At 42.7% G+C, this 23,326-nt stretch overlaps 1 protein-coding gene and 1 long non-coding RNA gene across 2 annotated transcripts in view; one reads left to right on the forward strand and one right to left on the reverse strand.

Moving 5' to 3' along the window:
* ESR1 (estrogen receptor 1) overlaps positions 1 to 16,972 on the reverse strand; it is a 427,341-nt gene extending 410,369 nt beyond the window's left edge. Inside the window, exon 1 of the mRNA XM_059176760.1 lies at positions 16,845 to 16,972. The gene's annotated coding sequence lies outside the window, so the exon portion shown is untranslated. The remainder of the gene's footprint in view (positions 1 to 16,844) is intronic.
* LOC131833451 (uncharacterized) lies at positions 7 to 2,697 on the forward strand. Its single transcript, XR_009354474.1, has 3 exons — positions 7 to 139; positions 1,990 to 2,073; positions 2,168 to 2,697. It is a non-coding gene; the product is annotated as an uncharacterized LOC131833451 (long non-coding RNA).
* Positions 16,973 to 23,326: the final 6,354 nt, after the last annotated feature.

Consider the following 23,326-nt stretch of genomic DNA (forward strand, 5'->3'; position numbering starts at 1 on the left):
AAAGAACTAGCACCACCATTTGACTAGGAGTGGAAAATCTCCTGCACCAAATAGAGGAGGGGGTGGCCTTCCTTTCTCTACAGGAGGACCGATTCGAACTTTCTTAGCCCTTCAGTCAGGACAGGACATGAACCGAGGGGTAAGTATTCTGCTAATCTGCCTGAAAATGTTTTATGTAATCCAGCTGAGTTTTCTCTTCACACTGCTAATGAAGTTTGAAGTCTAGACGGGCATGTCGAGTCAGAAAAAAAAAATAAAGTATTCATTCAGCGCATAAATTTTGCTAATCCAAAATTAGTTAGAGCTAAGAGCAGGAGTGAAGATAGGTCTTCTGGGAGCGTTTCTGTAACTTTCTCCTTCAGCCATTGACTCAACACCAGGCTCTGAGTTTTTTGTCACTGATTAATTAGGCTCCTGACTTCACCAACCTGCAGACGCCGAGCTTCTCTCCAACTCTTAGGCCCTTTTTTCCGTCATCTGATCTTTCCATAGACTGCCTGGCGTTTCCTGCAGCCAGTTAAGAGTGTAGGCCGAGTTTTGTTTTGTTTACATGGACATAAACATTCTGAAGTAGAAAATGGACTGAGAATTGATTTGAAAATTAAAGAACTAATATTAAAAATGCTAATAGCTGACAAAGCCAGCTGTGCTTTATATAGTATGTATTTTAAAAGGTTGTTTTTTAATAAAGTAGATTTTTCTACTCTTCAAGTCTTGGGAAAGGCTGGTTTTCTGGAAGTGAGAATGGTAGAGGAGTAGGAGAAGGAGCCTATCTCGGTCCTGGGCTTTCTAGAATCTCCAAGTGCTGGTTGGCAGGAGATGCAGCTCTCAACAGGCTTAAGAAAGAAAAAAAATCAAAATTCTCATAATCAACACTATAAAACATTTTGAAATAAAAGATCTTAACGATCTTCCATCTTCCCTATACATGTGAGTTAGTCCATAAAATAATTTGAATATGCAAATTTGTCTGAGATTAATTTCTGCAAAATACATAGAACAGGGCATATTTTAGCAAATATGTACAGTATTTAAATTTTGGTTCAAGAAACAAAATTTCAACAAGATCCACTTACAAAAAGAACAATCGTGTATACTAAGGAAGTATCAGGATTTTTATTCACTTTTTATTATTTTTATTATGGTTTCTGGCAAAATATAAATTCTCCAATTACATGTTTTGACCAGTTTAAATATCTTGATAGTAAAATATTTTTGTCTAAACTAATTAAATCCTTCAATTATTTTATTTGCCAGCATGAATGGACTATGCTTTTCAAACACCATTTAGCTGTTAAAATCCTTTGTACACATCAGTACAGAAAAGAAAATCACTTAGAGCAACGGGTCTTAACATAGAACATCTGTTAGATTCTGAACTGAAGGTTCTAGATTATTCTTTCCATTAGAAAATATAAATGTATAACATAAAATTCCTATAAAATATACATTAGATTCATTGTCCTTAAGAGGCCATTACTGACATTTCCAATATGTACTTTCTCAAGGAGGGGGGGGGGGGTGCCGAGGGAGGGAAGGGCGGGGGGCAGAGACAAAAATAATAGCAAATGTCCTCGGAACAGAAACTAGAAGTCAGATACCGTTCTAAGCAATTGTACAACAAACAATGAGGTAAGTATTATTGCAAACCCATTTTACAGAGAAGGAAACCATGGAATGGCGGGATGAATCACCGGGACCAACATGTTAGAGCTGAAATCAGGGCTCAAACTCAAGACACAAGCACCCAAGTTTTTAATACCTCACTGCAGAATCAAAACCACACTAGGGAACACCCATGTTTTCTATATGTCATGGGAAGAAAATGTGGAGAGGTCGCCAGTGGATGGCTAAGACAAATTTCTATAGATTGATATAGAAATGTTATTATGAATCATCTTTAAGTTTATCATCCTATGGAGCTCACTAAAACATTAAATGTAGGCTCAGACTAACATCGTTTTTAAAATGTTCTGTGCTTTCTTATAGGAAAAAAAAATATCTTTTGAGGAAAATTTTCTAATTAAATTGCATTCACTGTTATTAGATTAGACTGAATAATAGGAAAAAAAGGTAAGAAGAAAAGAACAATTTAGTAAAGCAGTTTAATGCTATTCTAAAAATCTTTCTAGGTTTAAAACTTTTTTAATATGTTCTCTCATTCTAGAAGTTGCTTCTAACAGCCTGGGCTCCATAAGCAAAGGAAAACAGAAAATTGATGAAGCAAAATCCTGCTGTGACCCAGGTGATTCTGATTAAAATAAAAATTAGATTTTTCATTTGTAGTGTGTAGTTTTGTCTAACACTCCAGAGGACAGCGGGCTCAACTAGGACTCTGTTAACATAGATAATGGCCCAACTTCTTCACTTGTCCTCATTAGCAAAGGCTTTTCCACTGGGCACCGCTTTAAATGTTATCCAGATTCTGTCCCACTACACAAGCAGCTGTGAACTTCTGGTTTTCCTCATGAAGAGCAACTGAAATTGAAATTCTGCTTGCCTTGGGATATCAGTCAGCACCTGAGCATCCACTCAGCATCTTTCTCAGGGAAATTACTCAACCCCTCCCCTATCCTGTTTCCGAAACAACCAAGTCACATCCCGATCTCAGATCACAGCTAATTGGACCAGGGATAGGAAACTAACCAAGATCGGCAGTGGCCAAAGCCATGCACTAATTTGAAAAGATGAACTCAACCAATCCCATTCTAGCTCTCTAGAGTATGCATTTAGAAAACCTAGACTGAGCTAATGGGACACACAGGCAGGAAGGGTGTCTTGGGGTAGACTGGAGACCATGGTAAGCAAAGGCCCTTTAGCAAGTAAAGTTATGCAGGGACAGAGAAATTCATTGAGCCAAAATGAACAAAGAGGGGGCCCAGAGCCCCTGAACACCTGGCAGGGTCTGGTTATAGCTGCCCTAGCACCTGGTGCGCTGATGGACAGCACTCAAATTCTCCACTAACCCTTATTACCAGAGAACTGGGAGAGTCTCTGTTCTTTCCCATCAAGAGTATAACTAAAATGCTCATCCTGGATCACAGCTGCTAGCTTTTTGCATCAGAAGGCACAGAATCCACAGTCCTGTTTGCAATGTATAGGTCCTGGATATTTGAAAACAATGCAGGATGACTCTTTCTACTGTCATTTGCTCAACACTGATGGCCTGTAGTTGAAGTTCATGGGGATAAAGATAATCTCTTTCCAAAAAAAAAAAAAAAAAAAAAAAAAAAGACTATCTTTGCTCAGGTTACAAAGTTAGGCAGAAGAAACTTATGCAAAATTATCAACAAACACAAACCTTACACTTCACCTTTAGAAAGCCTTTTAAAACTTGCCTTCATGGAAAAATAAAATAAGATGAAAACAGAGAGGGAGGCAAACCATAAAAGATCCTTAATCATAGGAAACAGACTGAGGGCTGTTGGAGGGAAGCTGGATCGGAGGACCGGGTTGCTGGGTGACGGGCCTTAAGGAGGGCACCTGATGTAATGTGCACTGGAGGTTACATGCCATGGCTGAATCACTAAACGCTGCTCCTGAAACTAATAATACAGTATATGTGACCTATATTGAATATAAATTCACTTTTTTTTTTCAAAAATATCTGCTTTCAAAAATCACATGCCACTCCGTTATTTATATAAAGCCTCAAACATCCCATATGGAGGGATGCCTGGGTGGCTCAGTGGGTTAAGCCGCTGCCTCGGGTCATGATTCCAGGATCCTGGAATCTAGTCCCGCATCGGGCTCCTTGCTCAGCAGGGAGCCTGCTTCTCTCTCTGCCTGCTTGTGTGCTCCCTCTCTCCTTCTCTCTGACAAATAAATAAATAAATAAAATCTTCAAAACAAAACATCCCACATGGAGAAATAATTATTGAAAAAATTCTACTAGGAGAATAAAAAGGCATTCATATTTACCAAGGTGACAAAAGAACTAACATCTGAAGAATACAATGATTTCCAGTGGAAATGCTATTCCCTCTGCTGAGCATAGAAAACAGCTCTCTGCCCCTCTTACTGGCTCCAAACCCTGCCGCATAGTTTTCCTTCTCCCCAAATAGCAGTTTCGAACTACCACCTGACCACATCTGTCTCAGTAGCCAGACAGATCCACAAACTCCCCTCCTCCTCCGCAGAAAGAAGCAGTCTCGGCCGGGATTCAGAGAGCAGCAGCCCTTCCGGTAGGTTATTTTCGTCGACTACTGAGTTCATCCACTGCACAACTAGCAAACACCTGAATTAGAGCAAAAGGGGAGGCTGCCAGGAGAGGCTGAAGAAAGATGCCGTAAGACACAGAACGCAGAGGGTAGCCTTGCTGCCTAAACCAGATAATGACTGGCATGAGGACTACTCCCCACCTGAGGATGCAGCCCGCCCCCTTTGCAGCAAGTGGGTCCTGCCTATGTTGGCACCTCCGATGGCCACCAGCGGCAAGAACCTTGACCAACCTTGGTCGCTTCCTCAGGCCTATGGTGGTGCTCAGCACCTGTGGCAAGTACTACAGTGTCTGCTTAATCAGCGGGCGCTATGGGAAGGAAGGTTTTCAAAGCACTGTAGATTGTACAACAGTCAGAGAGCAGGGTGAGAAAAATAATACTATGTTATTGTTTTCTGCCTATTTTTGCCCTGGGCCGGTTTATTCTAGGGAACTGTGAATTGCAATAACTTCAGCCTCCCCTCCAAAATGTCTCCAGCCTCCATCCCTTTTGCTTCCTTCTCGACAGCCCTACTCAAGCCTTCTTCAGCTCTCAGCTGGACAGGGCAGTGGTGTCCTGACTGGTCTGACTGCCTCTAGCCTCTTCCATTTCTAACCCATTGAATGCACCTTCACCAGGTCACTCTCTGGACTAATCAACACCACTGTCATTCCAAGTTCCTATGTCGTGCAAACCACTCACCATCTCCCTGTTAACCCAGTCCCAGCCCACCTCTCCAGCCTCAAGGTCTGAACCACCAGCCTCCTTCCCTACATCGGTATCCTGTGTTTGGTCTCTGCCTCTTCCCTATCCGGGTCAGGTATGATCTTACCACTTCTTCCAGGTTCATCTCAAAGATCCCTTTCTCCATGCAGCCCTTTGGGATTGCCCAACATCACCTTGTTCTCGCCCACCTGAGTCCCCACAACCCATTGCTTACACCTCTCCCTTTTGACAAGTACTTAGGAAGCATCACCTCCTGCTAGACAAGGACATGACCTTGAAGAGCTTATAACTGGGAATGGAAATAGACACTTCAACAGATGACTTGCAGGACACCCTGGTAACTGATGTATCAGACCTGAAACATACTTTTGCTGAACACTTGATAATGCTCTCAGGTAAATGGCAAATTCAGTCTGGCCCCCCTTTAGGTATGTGTCTCCCACACCTCCTACCTCCTGTCTACTGCAGTTGATTGGGAATGTGGCTTACCCAATGGCAGTAAGTCACACAGTTTAGGGCACACAGATTTTTCATTTCATTCAAACAAATATCAACTTGAATAGAAGGGACAGAAAGGCCCATTCACCTCCAATCCACATCCCTCTGTCATCGCACCTAGAGACCTAAGTCCGCCTTGCCCTCTGAGCAGGAGAACAGCAGAGCTTGACCAGGTAGCCCCAAGCCCCAAGCTCCTCCCTGTCTGGGTTTGGAAATCTTATTCTACAATGTCAAAATCTATATTAGAAACTACCTTTTCCTCAGGCCCCAATATCTTCACAGTCTTTGAAATAGGGACAAGGAGTGAAAAATAAAATGTAGGAAACAAGGAACAAAAATAATTACATTAGAGACAGGATGTTTAAATTGCACAGCTGGGCATTAAGTTAAATGGAAGATAATAGCATATAAAAACCAAGCGTGTGGATCACTAGGTCACCGTAAGTGTTAAATGTGTTTAAATGGATAGTCATAAGAGTACAATTTTTGCCATCACTTGGGCAATGTGTTTAACATCATTTTCCTTATAACTAAATTTTGATTGATTACTGTATATCTACATTTCTCTCTATAACACCATTCTATCCTTTGCTTGTTTGCTTACTCTACACTGTAAAGCAAAGATCCACATGGATGCTTCCAGAGGACTTTTGGAAATCATATCCAGTCTTTTGAATACATAAACACATCTGCATTCTTCTGAGAACATTCTAGAAACTTCATCTGATTCTTTAAGAAACCTAAGCAAGATAGATTAAGAACTACTAAAGGGGGGGAACCTGGGTGGCTCAGTGGGTTAAGCCTCAGCTCAGGTCATGATCTTAGGGTCCTGGGATTGAGCCCCACATCAGGCTCTCTGCTCAGCAGGAAGTCGTCATCTTCTCTCTCTCTCTCTCTCTCTCTCTCTCTCAAATAAATAATTTTTTTAATCAGCATCTTTTACCATATTAGTAAAATTTTACAATTTGCACTTGTCTTCTACAATAAATTGGGATAGTCAGTTTCTCATTCTGGAACATTTCACTTGTAAAACTCCAAAGAGATCCCAATTTCCAAAACTGTAGGTCTATTCCATAATTTCCAGCTGCGATTTGAAGCAGCTCCTGGAGTTCAGAATGAGTAACACACAGACGTCGTGCCAAAGAGATCCAATTCTTTCTCTTTACGCCACAAATGCTTGGTCTTTCAGGAAACAAAAGATGTATTAAACGCATTTTTGACTTATGACATTTTCAACTTAGGGTGGGTTTCTGAGACATAACCCCCTTGTGAGTAGAGGAAGGTCTGTACCAAGTAATCAAGGAAACAGGTGCTCTGTCCAGGTTGTGTTGGGCTGTGTCTCATATGGCTGTGTTCAACTCTGGTTTGTTTTTGTTTTTGTTTTTTTAACTGTTTTTGGTGCCTTTTGTGGGGTTTCTACACTCAGGAGACATGGGTAAGGGGCCACAAGAGATGTCCAGCTGCGAGCAGCGCCTTGAGGTGGGCCACCTTCTAGAGTCGCCACAGCGGCCACAGTGAGTCTCTGTGTGCTACTTGTTGAGACTTTTAAAAGGTGTTTTGGCAGAATCCACGCTCCCAGATGGAGCCCCAAGGCAGGACCCAGCCCAAGCCAGCCGCGAGCTGCGGGCCACCGCTAACCCAACAAAAGCAGCCGATCCCTCAGAAGCGCTTACACAGAGGAAGCAGCCTGCCCTAAGAGTTTGTGTCCTATTTATTCAGGCAGAAAAAGGATATTCATTTCAACCAGCAAGGGAAATGTTAGGTTATATAACACTAGGGATGAAGAAAATGAGGCTGGCTTTCTTTCTTTCTTTTTTTCTTTTTCTTTTTCCTGGAGAAAAGTGTTGTGAAATAGTCTAAGAGTGACCTCCAGTTTCCAGAGTCACTCCTATCCCCCAGAAGCTTCTGGAAGCCCTGGTCTCTGAGGTTAGGGTTAGAGCAGGGGAAACCACATGAGAAATGGCAGGCAAGCGACCCTCCCCCATTGGGCTCTGGCCCCTCCCCACCATGAGAGTTCCCTGGGGGCCACCAGATTTGGCCACACACTCTTCATCCCTCATTTCAGAACGATGACATTCTGATTATCCTGAAGCACTTTACCCGCCTTCTCAGCAACCTGAGAATCATTTTTATGTAGTGTGCTGCGTAGAGCCATTTGAAGTATAACTAAGAGTTATTAAAATGGATGCTCAAGCAGGACCAGGTTGACCAATATAGCAAAATCCCAGGAGATGAGCAGCCGGTGAGGGCAAGGGCTATTTGTCTAAGGGAGAAGTAAGAACGTGAGCACAGTGAGGTCTTAGCCAGGGGATGGGTGCAAGAGAAGTGGGGGCAGAGAGAGCATGAGTGCTGGGAGGGAAGGCTCCCACCCAACACCCCAACTGGCTGACTAAGCAGGAACAAGGAAGTGACCAGCAACCGGCTCCGGCAGTTGGCAGAGATCCAGGTGGGCAGGACAAGCGAGGAGGTCGCATAATGGGACTATGGAGCCTCAGGTTCTCCGAGGAATGGAAAGTCCTCCCTCCAGGAGATGAGGGTATAAGGCCAAGACTGGGTCACAGACGAGCAAGGCAAACTCAGTCACCCAGACAGGATTCTAGAGATTATCTAGGACACCAGTTCATTTTGTTCTTTAATCCAGGAATGATTTACTGAGTACGAGCAATGGGCCCAGGTATTGTCGGGGTTAGGAACAGAGCAGTAAACAAAAGAGACAAAAATTCCTGACCCCATGAAGTTTATACTCTGGTGGAAAAAGTGGGAAAGAGGAATAAAGGATAAGCAATAAATAAAATATAGAGAGAAGGTCAAAGGGTAACAAGTACTGGGGTGAAGTAAAGCAGGGAATGGGGACAAGGGCAAGACTGGAACCTTGAATCAGGACGATCAGATGAGGTGACCTGAGAAGATGACATTGAGCCAACACCTGAAGACAGTGAGGAGACAAGCAGCCATCTGGAGGAAGAACATTCTGGAAATCCAGCAGCCCCAAATACAGCATCAGGGCAAAGGCAGGAGTGTCCCGGGCACATGTGGGTACAGGGAAAGTGCGGGTGGCTGAGCGGATGTCTTGGGGGACAAGAAGGAGAAGAGGAAGAAAGGGACAGGCATTCCAAGTTGTGTAGGACCTCGTAGGCCATCCAAAGGGGGGTGTACTTTTACTCCGAGTACAGTGGAAAACTACTGGGGGTTTTTCAGCAGGATGGACATAACTTGACTTATGCTCTAGAAGTCTCGCTACCCCCGATTAGTATAGACTGGAAGGTGTGTGGGAAGGCAAGGATCCATGAGGGAGCCACCTCCCCAATCCAGGTGAGAACCAACGGTGCTTGAGCCAGGAGTTCCGTTTACAGTGTGTTTGAAAGGTAAAGCCAGCATATTTGCTGGTATAGCTGATGCTCCAGGAGTGAGAGAAAAGATGGAGGCCAGCCTGACTCTCTGGCTTTTGGCCTCCAGATCCCTGGGTATGGAGCTATCGTTTGCGTAAGGTAGGAAGACCACAGCTGGTGCACGTCCAGGGGAAGAGAGGGGGCCAGAGACGGGTTTTAGACATGCTAAATTTGAGATGTCAATCTAGAGATCCCGATGGATATGGCAAGTGGGCAACTGAAAGCCAATAGAAAGAGTCTGGATGGAAATAAAAATTGGGGGGGGTCATCGTTCTATAGACGGCATTTAAAACTTCGGTGACTCCGACTTCAGTCTACTGCCATGGAACACCAGCAGCACCTTCCTTCTGCTCAGCATCCTAGGACCTCCGCCCTCCCTATTCTCAGGTTGCCTTTTGTCCCTATAATCTGGCTTCACCCAGGTTTGTTTTCCCTGCTCCCAGCTCTTACCTCCTTCGACCCCAAACACATTGACCATTTCTGAGTCCCATTCTCTTAGAGCACTCTTCTTTGGATGTAACTGAGTAACAGATATAAATTAAATTAATGGGTATAATTTAGAGGTCTGTAAATTGCCCTTTCCAAGCTGATGTGAATACTTTTGAATGAGGGACATTTAGACCATGTCAAAGGAAGGAAGGAGATCATGTATAGGACACGCGGCTCCTTTCGAATTGCCTGGGGGAAGACAGGTGGCTCCGAGGCTGAGAACATTGCCTTTAAGATACAAAGTAGACCCGTAATCCACATTCAAAAAACACTCTTTCCACATTTGGATCGGGCCCTTTGAAAAAAGCATATATTTCCATTACAATTTAAGTAAAAGCAACCAATATTATTTCATACCATTTCATTCAGCATTTTCACAGTACCATAAATGCTCCAAAGGTCCAACTGTAGAAATGCTTATTTTTTTTTTGGAAGTCAGGAAGAGCCAGACAGCATGGAAGCAAGTGCTAAAAGAGCAGGCCTGTTTGAAGCTGGATAAAATCCACAAGTGTGTGTTGGCCCAGACAGGTATCTGGTACGAGGCTAAGACCTCCGGCCTGGTGACACTTCTAAGAAGTGTTTTTCTGGGGTGCCTGAGTGACTCACTCATTAGGCATCTGCCTTCAGCTTGGGTCATGATCCTGAGGTTCTGGGATCGAGTCCCGCATCGGGCTCCCTGCTCAGTGGGAAACCCGCTTCTCCCTGTCCCACTCCCCCTGCTTGTATTCCCTCTCTGGCAGTCTCTCTCTGTCAAATAAAAAATAAAATCTGTTAAAAAAAAAAAAAAAGAAGAAGAAGAAGAAGTGTTTTTCTGTTTGTTGTCAGTAGGTCTCAATCCTGGCTGTCACCTGAGGGGTCTTTACAAATGACTGTGCCTAAACCACACCCCCCAGACATTCTGATTTTGGTGGAGAGATGCGAGCATCAATTAAAAAAAAAAAAAATCTCCAGGAGTTTCTAATGTGCCATGAGAAGTGAGAACACCCAAGCTGGACTGACCTGTTCTCTCCATTCCCATAAATCTGTCCCCTTCAAGCCCATTCATGTACCTCACACACACAGAATCCAACCAGACCATGACATAGCTCGTTCCTCATATCGCCATTTCTACATGCTTACTCTTGTTTCTTTTGTTACATTTGCTTTAACATTTTTCATTAATTTTTTTTTTTTAACAGGCTTAACATGGTTTAGAATACCACTTACGACAATGTGTCAATGTTTATTTTTGGGAAAAAAAATAATAACTCCCAAGAAACAGTTGTAGTATCTGAGAAAAGAAAGCCAAAACAATATAATACTGCAAATTTACACCAAGACCCCTCCCTTTGGAAACTCTGCTGCAGAAATCACCATGTGTACCCCATTCCCAGAGTGATTCTATTATTGACAATATGGGCAAAGATATAAACAACAACAACAATAAGAAAAAAAAACAAAAGAAAAAAAAAAAACCCATACACACACAAAACCATGCTCATTTCAAGCCACCATGAAACACAGGCCAAAAGAAAGATAAAATCAATCAACTTTTGCCAAGTGGAAAAGAACCAAACCAGCAGGGACTGAAGTTCCATATCCAGCTTTTAAAAGAGTATCTTGAACAATAGAGAACAAATACAGGGTAATAATTCAAAAGATTTACAAACAATGCAACAGAACAATGTAAAAATGAGTCAATACTCTTGGGCATGTGTTTACTCTAGAAAGAAAAACTGGCCACCCTGAACTTCATTAATAAACTGTCTGTGTTTGCTCAGTAACCCTCACTCACAGAACCTGGGGCTGTCGGAAGCAGTCTCCATTCTTACCCTTGAGAACTTGTTGAAACCTTGTCAGCGCTTTGGTTTCCACATTATAAAGAGGGAGATAAAAACAGGGAAGGGTTTACTACTCTGATGCACAAAGTAGCAGCTGAGCTGCCTTGGACACAGCTACCAATAAGCATCAACCTCTGTTGGTGTCTCACTAACCAAAACATTCCCATCCATTTGGCTATCGTTTTACGTCTACAGCCTAACCCAAATGTCCCTGCCTTTGCAAGAACAATCTTATATTCTCCCCCTGTCTTTCTCCATGCTCTGTTCCATTTCCAAATTGCCTTCCTTGATTCAAACCCTGTTATAATGATCTCTAAAGGGCTATAGAAAAGGCTTTTTAACTGCTAGGATGTGTGTGACTATCTGTGTCTTGAGATAAGCAGCCATCTGTTAGGACTTGGTAATGTTCTTTACTGAATAACAGTTTCTCTGGTGAGGCAGTTTACTCGCATGGTAAAAGGTAGATGGAGAGAGTACAGCTAAGAGATCACCGGAATGCCTTCCCATGAGGTCCACTAACTGCAGTGTGTGAGGGTGCCAAGTCAGGGGAGGGAATGGTGCCCATGTGTTGGCTCTGTTAATTAACACCACTTGAAAATAATTATGACAAGACCACACAGGGAGAGCTTCGTGTTTCAAGTGGAGTAGACCATTAAGTAAACAACATTTCCTGGATGGTTGTGAAAAAATATTCTAAAAGATGGAGGGGAGGCTGCTGAGGGCTTTAGCTCTTTAAAGGAACCAGAAGGAAGAGTCCAAGCCAAACTTCACCATCGCACCATGATTACTACCAAATTGTCCCATGATTTCTCAACTCATTTCCATAATCAAACAAGAACTTTAATTACAGTCTCAGCTCAAGAGAGATATGGGGCTGACACTTCCCATATCTCTATGCAGTAGGAACCATTGCCCTTGGAAGACCAAGCAGGACCAAATAGGAACTTGGCCACTGTGGTAGGAAGGCACTGGAAGAAATGCTAGGGATGCAGGCTGCCTTCCTCCTGGTACCTCCTGTCTACCCAGCCACAATGGCCTTCCTGTTTCTCCTGCTCACTTTGCTTTTGCTATGGAGCTCTTGGACTTCTGAAGTCCTACTTCAATCCTTGCTTCCCTTGCATTCTGATCTTTATGATATTTCTAACACTCTTGCTTTCCTCCCCTTTGACTCTACTGTCTCATTCATTGCCACCTCCTCCTGTGTCCTAGGATCCTAGCAGATGCACGACCCTTGCCTTTGGTGGACCTCAGCCAGCTTTCTGCTGCCCCCACAGCGCCATCTACAGATGGTAATCGGACAAATGGGCCCTTAAATCCAATGCAGCTTCACCTAATTTCTGGCAACAACTCGAATTTTGCTTATTTGTTTCAATGTAGCCTGACTGAATGTATGGATTCCAAAAAATTCTTCAGTTTTAAGAGCCAAGTTATGTCTGTGTGTCATGAGTTATGCTAGCGGGCAAATGAGCTGCTTTAGGGAATGCATTTCAAGGGAAGTGCAGACCAGTGGTAGCGTGGTAAGTGTTCTGAAAAGGCCAACCTAAATTGATGGCTTTTTAAAAAGTCACTAGGGCACACTATATAAATGTAAAGTTATTCCAAAAAGCTACCCATTTATAACATTATTTTTTTTAACTTTTCTTCGATTTCAAATTTCCTATACTAGTAATAAAGGAGGTAGAAGAAGAACCAAGAGGAGGAGGAAGAGGAAACACTTGGTTTTTGAAACAATTCAGAAACTGGTTAGACTAGATTCCAGCACCTGAAGCCATGGAATTAACCATCTAGCCATTCATGCTCAGAGAACGAGTGAGACATAAATACGTGCCCGACATGTTCACTGCCACGTTGCCAGCACCTGGCTGGGATCAGGTGCACGGCACCTTCCGCAAGCATTTGCTGAACAGATGAATGTATGCACATGTAACTAATAGCACTTCGCAAACCATATCTTCATTCAGTGCACTATAAATATTTGTTATTTTATATGGCCTGGAAGTTACAACACTTGCTTGTCATTTGCACAAATACTCAAGAGTGCCTGCACATCCCCTCTCCTCCATGGCCTTGGTTATTCCCACCTTTCTTACTCCACATTACCGATCAAAAATGGGCCCCGAGTGGGGAAAATATTTATTTTCATGAATCACCAAAGCACTTCCATGTTCTGGCTCAGAAAACAGTGACCTCAAATCACATCTCTACATTGAAGGTGTGTAGTGGTACTGGGGCCTCTGAATGGTCTGGGGTAGAATGGAATTGCAACTTAGGTCCTATAGAAAATTACACATTATCTTCTGTAAGAGAAAAATCTTTTGATAAACATATATTTTTATCCCCAGGGGTACAGGTCTGTGAATCACCAGGTTTACACACTTCACAGCACTCACCAAAGCACATACCCTCCCCAATGTCCATAATCCCACCCCCTTCTCCCAAACCCCCTCCCCCCAGCAACCCTCAGTTTGTTTTGTGAGATTAAGAGTCTCTAAGTCTTTTATTTTCTATGTCAAATACAAAGATACTTAGATTCAAAAAAAAAGGAGAGAAAAATCTTTTGATTGTAATTCATGTCCAAATTAAGCATATTGGGAATAGACAATTTTTTAAGAATGGAAAAGAGTGACATGGAATTTTTTTAAAGATTTTATCCATTCATTTGACAGACAGAGATCACAAGTAGGCAGAGGCAGGTAGAGAGAGAGAGAGAGGAGGAAGCAGGCTCCCTATTCGGGGCTTGATCCCAGGACCCTGAGATCATGACCTGAGCCAAAGGCAGAGGTTTTAACCCACTGAGCCACCCAGGCACCCGTGACATGGAATTTTTTATCGATTATCTTAATAAACTCAAGACTGAAATGTACAGTCTTAGATAAATCCAAAGGCCCACTACTACAAGAAAGAAGTAGAGGGGCCTATCAGCTGTGTAAAAGAGTAACATTAATACCACGGCATTTTAATTAGTTATTTTAAAAACTGGCCAAACAAGATAAAGAGGGATATTATGAATATAAAGGTACACGTTTATATAAACGTGATAAAACAGCCGATACACTGGAGGACCCAAATAACACAGCAGCTATATACACAAAGAAAAGCTATTTAGAAGTAAAGAGCTTGACTGATTAAAAGGTAATTACAGTGGGAGATGTCAATACCTCTCTTTCAGAAATGAATCAATATTACACTCCAGCATCTACATTTGATAGCCATATAGGGCTCCTGACATTTTTCAGCTAGAGAATTTCTGTTCATTTACCAATCAACCATTTATAAAGTTTGATTATGAACTTGGGTACAAAGGTTATGTTTAAAACGTTTTCAAAATAAATATAGAAGTTTACATGACAAAAAAAACTGATAAAAATCCAACACAATCTGGGGTGCCTGAGTGGCTCAGTGGCTTAAGCCTCTGCCTTCGACTCAGGTCATGATCTCAGGGTCCTGGGATGGAGCCCCACATTGGGCTCTCTGCTCAGCGGGGAGCCGGCTTCCCCTCTCTCTCTGCCTGCCTCTCTGCCTACTTGTGATCTCTCTCCTCTGTCAAATAAATAAATAAAATAAATCTTTTTTAAAAATCCAACACAATCTGGGCGCCTGGGTGGCTCAGTGGGTTAAGCCGCTGCCTTCGGCTCAGGTCATGATCTCGGGGTCCTGGGATCGAGTCCCGCATCGGGCTCTCTGCTCAGCAGGGAGCCTGCTTCCTCCTCTCTCTCTGCCTGCCTCTCTGCCTACTTGTAATCTCTTTCTGTCAAATAAATAAATAAAATCTTTAAAAAAAAAATCCAACACAATCTGAATAAAAAGAAATAAATGATCTGGGGCGCCTGGGTGGCTCAGTGGGTTAAAGCCTCTGCCTTCGGCTCAGGTCATGATCTCGGGGTCCTGGGATCGAGCCCCGCATCAGGCTCTCCACTCTGTGGGGAGCCTGCTTCCCTCTCTCTGCCTGCCTCTCTGCCTACTTGTGATTTCTGTCAAATAAATAAATAAAATCTTTAAAAAAAAATGAAATAAACAATCTTTACCTGAAAATTAGAGGATATTTACCTAATTAAACTTTAAATTTGAAGAAATCAAAGGTGATATTCAAACTGTCATGAAGGCAATGGCAAAGATGCTTCAGACCAAAGCCTACAGGTCACAAAAGAAACAGACTCAACTGAAGTTTTATAGATATAGATATCAATATATAGATATATCTCAGATATATGACACATACAATGATATCTATATATCTATATAAATTATATCAATATAGATAATTATATAAAATCCATATTACATATGAAATATATAATAATACATAATATAAAGTAGGATATAACATCATATATCTTCTGAGGGACCTCTGGGTGGCTCAGTCAGTTAAGCATCTGCCTTTGGTCCTCATCTTAGGTCCTCATCTTAGGGTCCTGGGATGGAGACCCGCATTAGGCTCCCTGCTTCACAGGGAAACAGCTTTCCCTTCTCCCTCTGCCTGCCCCTCCCACTGCTTATGTGCCTGCTTGCGCGCGCACGCTCGCTCTCTCAAATAAAGAATCTTTAAAAAAAAAAAAAAAGTCTTGTGATATCTATTCTGAGCCCAGAGGCTCAACCTCACTCCCTCCTTTCTTTCTTTTTTTAAGATTTTATTTATTCATTTGAGACAAAGAGCACGAGCAGGGGGAGGGGCAGAGAAAGAGGGAGAAGCAGACACCCCGCTGAGCAGAGTCCTGGGATCATGACCTGAGCTGAAGGCAGATGCTTAACCCACTGAGCCACCCAGACACCCCTCACCTCACTCCTTTCTACATATTATTTTACTTCAGGATTTCCAGGAAAAGAAAAGTCTTATGGCTCCATCTCCTCAATGTCCTGCCTCTCCACTTAAGAATCTATCCTCTTGGGGCACCTGGGTGGCTCGGTGGGTTAAAGCCTCTGACTTTGGCTCAGGTCATGATCCCAGGGTCCTCGGATCGAGCCCCACATTGGGCTCTCTGCTCAGCAGGGAGCCTGCTCCCCCCCGCCCCGCCTGCCTCTCTGCCTGCTGTGATCTCTGTCAAATAAACAAATAAAATCTTAAAAAAAAAAAAAAGACTCTATCCTCTTTGCCCAGACTTGCTTCCCATTTTTCTCCCACATTCATTCCTTCTCTCCCACCTTGTGTGTAGAAGGAAACCATGATTTCCAAAGGGATGAGGTTCCTGCCTCCCTGAAGCTTGTATCTGGTGCAGAGAGGCAGACGAGGACCCCATAAATAAATAAACAAGACAGCACTGAGTGGTGATAAATCAGTGCAGACCTAGAACGTGACTAATGGGATAGGCAGTGCACCGCTGCTTTGGATCGGGTGCTGAGGGAAGGTCTTTACAGATTTAAAGAGAGCTAACAATAACAGCTAGCCAGCCAAGTAAGGACCGGTACAAAGGGAACAGAGATGAACTAGGTAGGGCACAGACCCAGCTGAAAACAGTCTCTGCGGGGCTGAGAAAAGGCAACACAGCCAACCCCTTTATCCACATGGATATGTTCCAAGAACCCCAGGAGATGCCAGAAACCGCAAATATTACCAAACCCTAAATGTACTGTCCTGTACATACATTCCTACAATAGAGTTTAATTTATAGCGTGAGAGATAACAACAGTAATCTAATAGTAAAAGAGAACAATTATAATGATACGCTGTAATCAAAGTTCTGTGAAGGTGGTCCCTTTCTCACCATATCTTTTTGGACTGCACTCACCCTCCTTCTTGCCATGGTATGAGATGATAAAACGCCTACGTGAGGAGATGAAATGAGGGAATGACGTGGGCATTGTGATGCGGCGTTAGGCTGCTCTGTCAGAAGGCGGGTCGTGTGTTTCCGGAGTAGACCTTGACCTGGGTGACTGAGCAGACCTTGACCTGGGTGACTGACACCGGAAAGTGAAACCACCCCCGAGGGAGAACTCCTGTTGGGAGAATGGGAGGAGTTATAGCTGGAAAGCTGATAGGAGCCCGTTCCTCTGATGTCTCGAAGGCCCAGGTGAAGAGCCTAGATTTCATTCCCAAGGCAAAGCGAGGCCATTCATCCTTCCTCTGGGACTAGGTTTACCCCCAAGGACTTATTCTATAGCCTTTGGCCTGGGTCTGAATTTACTTCCAACAAACCCTCTTCTCTACCTCCCATTTCTTCCCTCTTCCATGAGAACTTCCCTCGACTTTAAACATGCTTGAAAGATCTCCTACTAATTAAAAGAAAGAAACTTCCTTTTTTTCTGCTCCTCCCACCAACCAGACCCCTTTGTACCTGTTTTCACTGAACTTTTTTTTTTTTAATTAACATATACTGTATAATTTGCTTCAGGGGTACAGCTCTGTGATTCATCAATCTTACACAATTCACCACACTTAACTTTTTAAAAAGCACCCTCATGAGAACAAACACAGATAGCACAGAGCGTTGTGTTTATTAACTCATTTAATCCTTACAACAACCCTACCAGGTGGTTACTATTATTAGCTCCACCTTACAGATAAAGAAACTGAGTACCAAGTAGTCGATGACTTGCCCAAGTTCCCAAAGTTAGCCAATGGTAACCCACGATTCCAACTCAAATGTCCTAGTGTCAAAGTCTTCACTTTTAGTCCAGACGGGTGGCCAGGGGCTTGCTGAGAGCCCTTTCCCTCTTTGGAATGATAGTTTTGTCTCAAGTTCCTCAAATTTCTCAAGAGGGTCATATCCTTTTCTCCTCTATCTTCCTCAAGTCTTCTGTAGATTTCATATCATTGAATACCTTCTCCACTACTCCAATGGTTCCTCTGCAGCCCATGTTTAAGAGTTCTCCTTCACCCATGCCAGCATGGCCCCATTTCCAGAATAGCTTCAGCGCGGATCCCGATCCAAGCTCCCAGCTGCCACACCACCACTGTGGATCCTTCTGAAGCCCGGCTGCAACAAACACCCTGCTCAGATACCTGCTCTGACCCCACACTTCCTAGAGATCAAAGCCCAAGTACTTTTAGGTCACAACCTGCCTTTCCAAAAGAATTTGCCACAGGTCAGCTTCACATATCCGCTAGAGATGAATGAACTCCCACCATGCCCAGAAATGTCAAGTGCTTTTCCACTTGCCTTGCTTCTCTCTCTACTTGGAATATCACCTCTAATCTCTAACTGCCCAAACCCTGCCATTCTTAAAGGCCGAGCTCAAATATCACTTCTTTTATGATGCGGCAGGAGGTAATGTTTCTTTCCTATCCTCATGTCCACAATAGAGTCTGGAAATTTTCCTTCTGCTTCAATTTTTTGAAACAGCTTCAAGAGAATAGGTGTTATTTCTTCTTTGAAAGTTTGGTAGAATTCCCCAGGGAATCCGTCAGGTCCTGGGCTCTTGTTTTTTGGGAGGTTTTTGATTACCACTTCAATCTCGTTACTAGATATCAATCTATTCAGCTTGTCAGTTTCTTCCTGGTTCAATTTTGGGAGTTTATAGTTTTCCAGGAATGCATCCATTTCATCTAGGTTGCTTAGCTTATTGGCATATGACTGTTGGTAATAATTTCTGATGATTATTTCTACTTCCTTGGTGTTCGTTGTGATCTCTCCCTTTTCATTCATAATTTTATGAATTGGGCTTTCTCTCTTTTCTTTTGGATTAGTGTGGCCAATGGTTTATCGATCTGTTTCTCTCAAAAAACCAACTTCTAGTTTCATTGATACGTTCTACTCTATCTCTGGTTTCTACCTCATTGATCTCAGCTTTAATCTTGATTATTTCCCTTCTTATGTGTGGAGTTGGTTTGACTTGTTGTTGATTCTGCAGTACTTTAAGGTGTAGAGACAGCTGGTGTGTTCTGGATTTTTCCACAATAGACGTATGGGCAACTCAGTCTTTCCATAGACATCACTCCTTGTTCTCCTCCTCTCCCTGATAATAAGGACTGGTCCTAGCCTCTATTTTGTACCACCACCCTCTACCCTGGCCCAATCCAAGGTCCTGTATAAACAGTCTACCAGGCAGTCACAGTTTGTATTACAAGATCTTCAGTGTCCCTACAGACGACACCCCTGTCTTCTTGGGGACCATGTAGGTACAAAGTCATAGAAGACCGGTGCTAGGCTGGAGTGTTGATTTATCAACCTGACCATCACCTTCATAGTGCAGATGAGGACCGTGCAGTCCAGAAACCTGAAATGACTTGCCCCAAATGCTAGGCTTTCAACAAATATTTAGTTATGTAATATGGACAGCAATGCCTTTGCTAGGTGCTAGGGTCATCATGATGAAAAAGACAGACCCTTCATGAAGTTGCTCTCTAATGGGAAAGAAAGCTAACAAAAAGCAAACTTACTAAAATGTCAACAAGTGTTCTGGTACGCACAGTATAGATTTCCACGAGAACACACAGGCTCCCTGCAGAAGAAAAACAGATGGAAGTAGAGGGTGAGCAGAGATGGGTCATCAAAAAAGGGGGAGAAATGTTAGCTAGCTAGTGAGATCTGGGCCAGGTAGCAACTCCATGGACTTTTGTCTTTTGCATTCTGTTTTTGACTATAGTTCTTTCCCACTCTTTAATTCTCATCGTCTAGCTCTGAGTTCCATGATGCTTCAACTACTCTCCCATCTTTCCACTGCCTCCCTCCCTTCCTCCTTGCCTGCCTCTCCCTCAACCCCTTCCACCCAGCCTCCATTTAGTCTCCGGAGCAGGTCGCAATCCCTACACAAAGAATTAAAGATATTTTGCTGATTGGAGGTATTCTGAGAGTGATAACAGAGCCTTCCTCTTCTAGCCCGTGCAGTGATCCCTCCACAAACACCCACAGCCAACCACGTGTCTCCTGGGGGAAGTCAAGATCTCATCAGAGTGGATAGGAATCGGCCAAGTAAAGGTCAAGTGGTAATGCTTCTGGCCACAGAAGTAGATGTGTGAAGACCAGGAGCCCCGGCATTTTCAAGGAACTCAGAGATCATTGAACTAGATCAAGTTGAAGACTACGGTAGGGTTGGCAAGGTCAGTAGAGGTCGGATGGAGAAGACAAGCAGCCCAGGGGCTGTGGTTGCCTCTGTCATATTCCTCCACTGGGAACCTGATGATTGCTTCCATAGGACATTAGGAACATGCAGTTTTCTCTACAGAAAGAGTTGACATTATTAACCAAAAATGCTCTTTAAAAGTACTTTTCAATATAATAACAGCAAAGGAAGTGTGTGTGTCTCCCTCCCTACCAGCTTTGTGATTTTTTTTTCCCTCACTTCTGAACCAAAGGGCCGGTATTTGGGATCCTCTGGGCCTGGAACTTTTTTCTTTTCTTTTTTTTAAAATATCTCCACACCTAAGATTTAATTTTTTTCTATGTAGCTTTTCTTCCTCTCTATAGCTTGAAATCAATTTCAAAATGCCAGTTACTTAGGGCTGATACATTTCACCAATTTTCTATGAAAAGCCCAAAAGAGACACTGAAATTAGCCAATTTCTTCTGATCATGATAGTTGTGCTAATGGAATTCTTTTTCAATAATTTCTTAGTTTTTCAATGCAATTCTTTAGGCCCCAACGAAGTAAAATATAATTTTTAAGTGATACAAGAAAATACAGAATGAAATAACTGTCCAAGAGATTTGGAGGAATTGAAATAAAATAACTGAAATGATTTGAGAAGTAGAATGGTACAAAATTCTTGTCTCTGTCTCTTTGGAGTAATAATTTGAGATAATGTGTCTATATCCCTAAAAGAGAATATGGATTAGAATGAAATCACTTCTTAATATGCCATTTGGCTTTCGGAAATGTGATAAAACATTTCATGTTAGTAGTCTGAAGTGATTTGGAAATCATTTATTTTTGAGGTATTTGAAACCTTTTAAGTCTTGCCACTGGAAAAGGGAGGGAAGATATGTTTTTAAGAAAGAAAAAAAAAAGAAAAAGAAGAGGAAGGCATTTTAAAAGCTTCAGGGAATGGTGTTAAGAACAGAGACGGGGGGCGGGGGGCACCTGGGTGGCTCAATGGGTTAAGTCTCTGCCTTCGGCTCAGGTCATGATCTCCGAGTCCTGGGATCGAGCCCCGAATCAGACTCTCTGCTCAGCGGGGAGCCTGCTTCCCCCGCCTGCTATTTGTGATCTCGATCTCTGTCAAATAAATAAATAAAACCTTTTTTTAAAAAAAAGAGAGAACAGAGCTGGCCTGGTGGGATGACAATGGGGCCAGCCATCCCTGTCCCTGTTGTCACCCCTTCCACAGGCCCCTCACCTCCAATTAGGGCTCCGATAAAAAGAGGAAACACTAGTTCAATATTTATCAAAAATCAAAGTTCACCCCAAATATAAAATAAACTGTCGACATGTAGTCCCACTACTCTCCAGGTGGGGTAAGAGAGGAGCGAGAGGAGGTAAGAGAAGCCTTAAGTAAAGGGTTGAGCAGGGGGGAGCCGGCCCCGCAGACAGCAAATAAACCTCCCGGTCCAGCAATGCAGAGCTGCACCTGCGCAGATCCCTAGGGCTCCCAGCTCTGGAATCCTGTGCTTCCCAGGTAAAAGCTCAGGATTCTCGAACTGCATTGTCTCTTTAAAACAAAATTTCTCTAAAGCCAGTTTAATGATGACACCAGAAGTGATTTATATGTCATAAAAGACACTTCTAAAAAACAAACCACTTAAAAAAATCAGTGGACAGGGGCGCCTGGGTGGCTCAGTGGGTTAAGCCTCTGCCTTCGGCCCAGGTCATGATCCCAGGGTCCTGGGATCGAGCCCCACATCGGGCTCTCTCCTTGGCGGGGAGCCTGCTTCTCCCTCTCTCTCTCTCTCTCTCTGCCTGCCTCTCTGCCTACTTGTGACCTCTCTGTCTCTCTCTGTCAAATAAACAAATAAAATCTTTTAAAAAAATCAGTGGACTGGAAGACACTTGTGTTCAAGTCCAATTCTCTGTTAACCTGCTATGTCTTTGACTACCCCGCCCCCCCCCCCTTGTTTTCTTGTTTAATAGAGGGAGCTTCCAGCCAGGAAAATGAGATCATGAAAGCAACTGTGCAGGACACAGCTGTGAGCAGGGAAGAGCATTATTTCTGCTAATTCTAAACTACTCTCCCCCAACACACACATACAAATGGAATTTGGGGTGTTCACAAAACTTCATTTGATTTTTATCACTGCTATTTCTGTTCATAGTAATAATAATAATGTTACAAAAAATATTTTAGGGACTCCAAGGTTTTTGGCAATCAGATTTGGCTTTTTGTTGTTTTGTTTTGTTTTGTTTTCACTAATTTTACAATTGAAGGCAGTAATTTGGAAAATGCTTATTACTTTGCAAACCCAAACTCTTCATAACAATAAAAAAATTATGAGCATTATCTCTTTTCTTTTCCTGAGAATATTTTAAAGACACTTCATAGTCATCCTTTCTCTTCTCAATTAATTTAGAAATGAGAAAGTTCTGTGAGAGGAGTTTAAAAGAAAGCGTTGAAGGCAGAAGAAAACCAGACACATCACATTCATCATCACTGATGCTCAGAACAACACTGATTGGTCTCTAATGTTAAAAAGGAAAATAAAAATTTGCATACAGCATAGAGAAATTCAACGTATTGTTTTCCAAACTTTAAGACAATGGGGCAATTTGGGTCAGGAAAAATGATTTTACTGTTTTTGTCAGGCAGGTGCTGTGTGTATGAACTTGTTTGGGTGTTCAGGCATTGACCTTTATCAGATGGACTGGAGAGCAAGGATCTGGGCAGGTCATGCTGTCAAAGATAAATCTGTATTTGCCTGGTATTTTTCTGCCTAAAGAAAAATTACCTTCTCATGTTATCTAAAGCTTTGTCCTTATAACCTGCTACATTTGAAATAGTTCCCTCTTGGTGATAGTTTTCCAATAAGCTACTAGGTTTAATAGATCAATAAGAAACCATGATAAGATCAGTATTACTTGATTTCTCTAAATTAATCTACTTGAAAATATGGTAACGTGTCCTTGTTTATTTGCTCGTACAGAAGGTTGACCTTCTCCCAGTAATCCAGAAAAGCAGTGTTCACTTCGTCTGGTGGTAATATGAGTTTCCGGCCTGGCCTACAATCTAAAATAAATATGATTTTCTCCACAGAATCTGTATTTCCTCAGCTCCAAATCACCATTTTAATCCCTTCCTTAATCTTCTTTCAAATTATGCTTACCCCTACTCACCTAGCAAGAGTGTGATACAACCGGGATGGCATCAAAAAATCTAAACCAGAGGGCGGTGAGGAAACAA

The sequence above is a fragment of the Mustela lutreola genome, chromosome 6 (assembly GCF_030435805.1).
Source record: "Mustela lutreola isolate mMusLut2 chromosome 6, mMusLut2.pri, whole genome shotgun sequence".
Lineage (NCBI taxonomy): Eukaryota > Metazoa > Chordata > Mammalia > Carnivora > Mustelidae > Mustela > Mustela lutreola.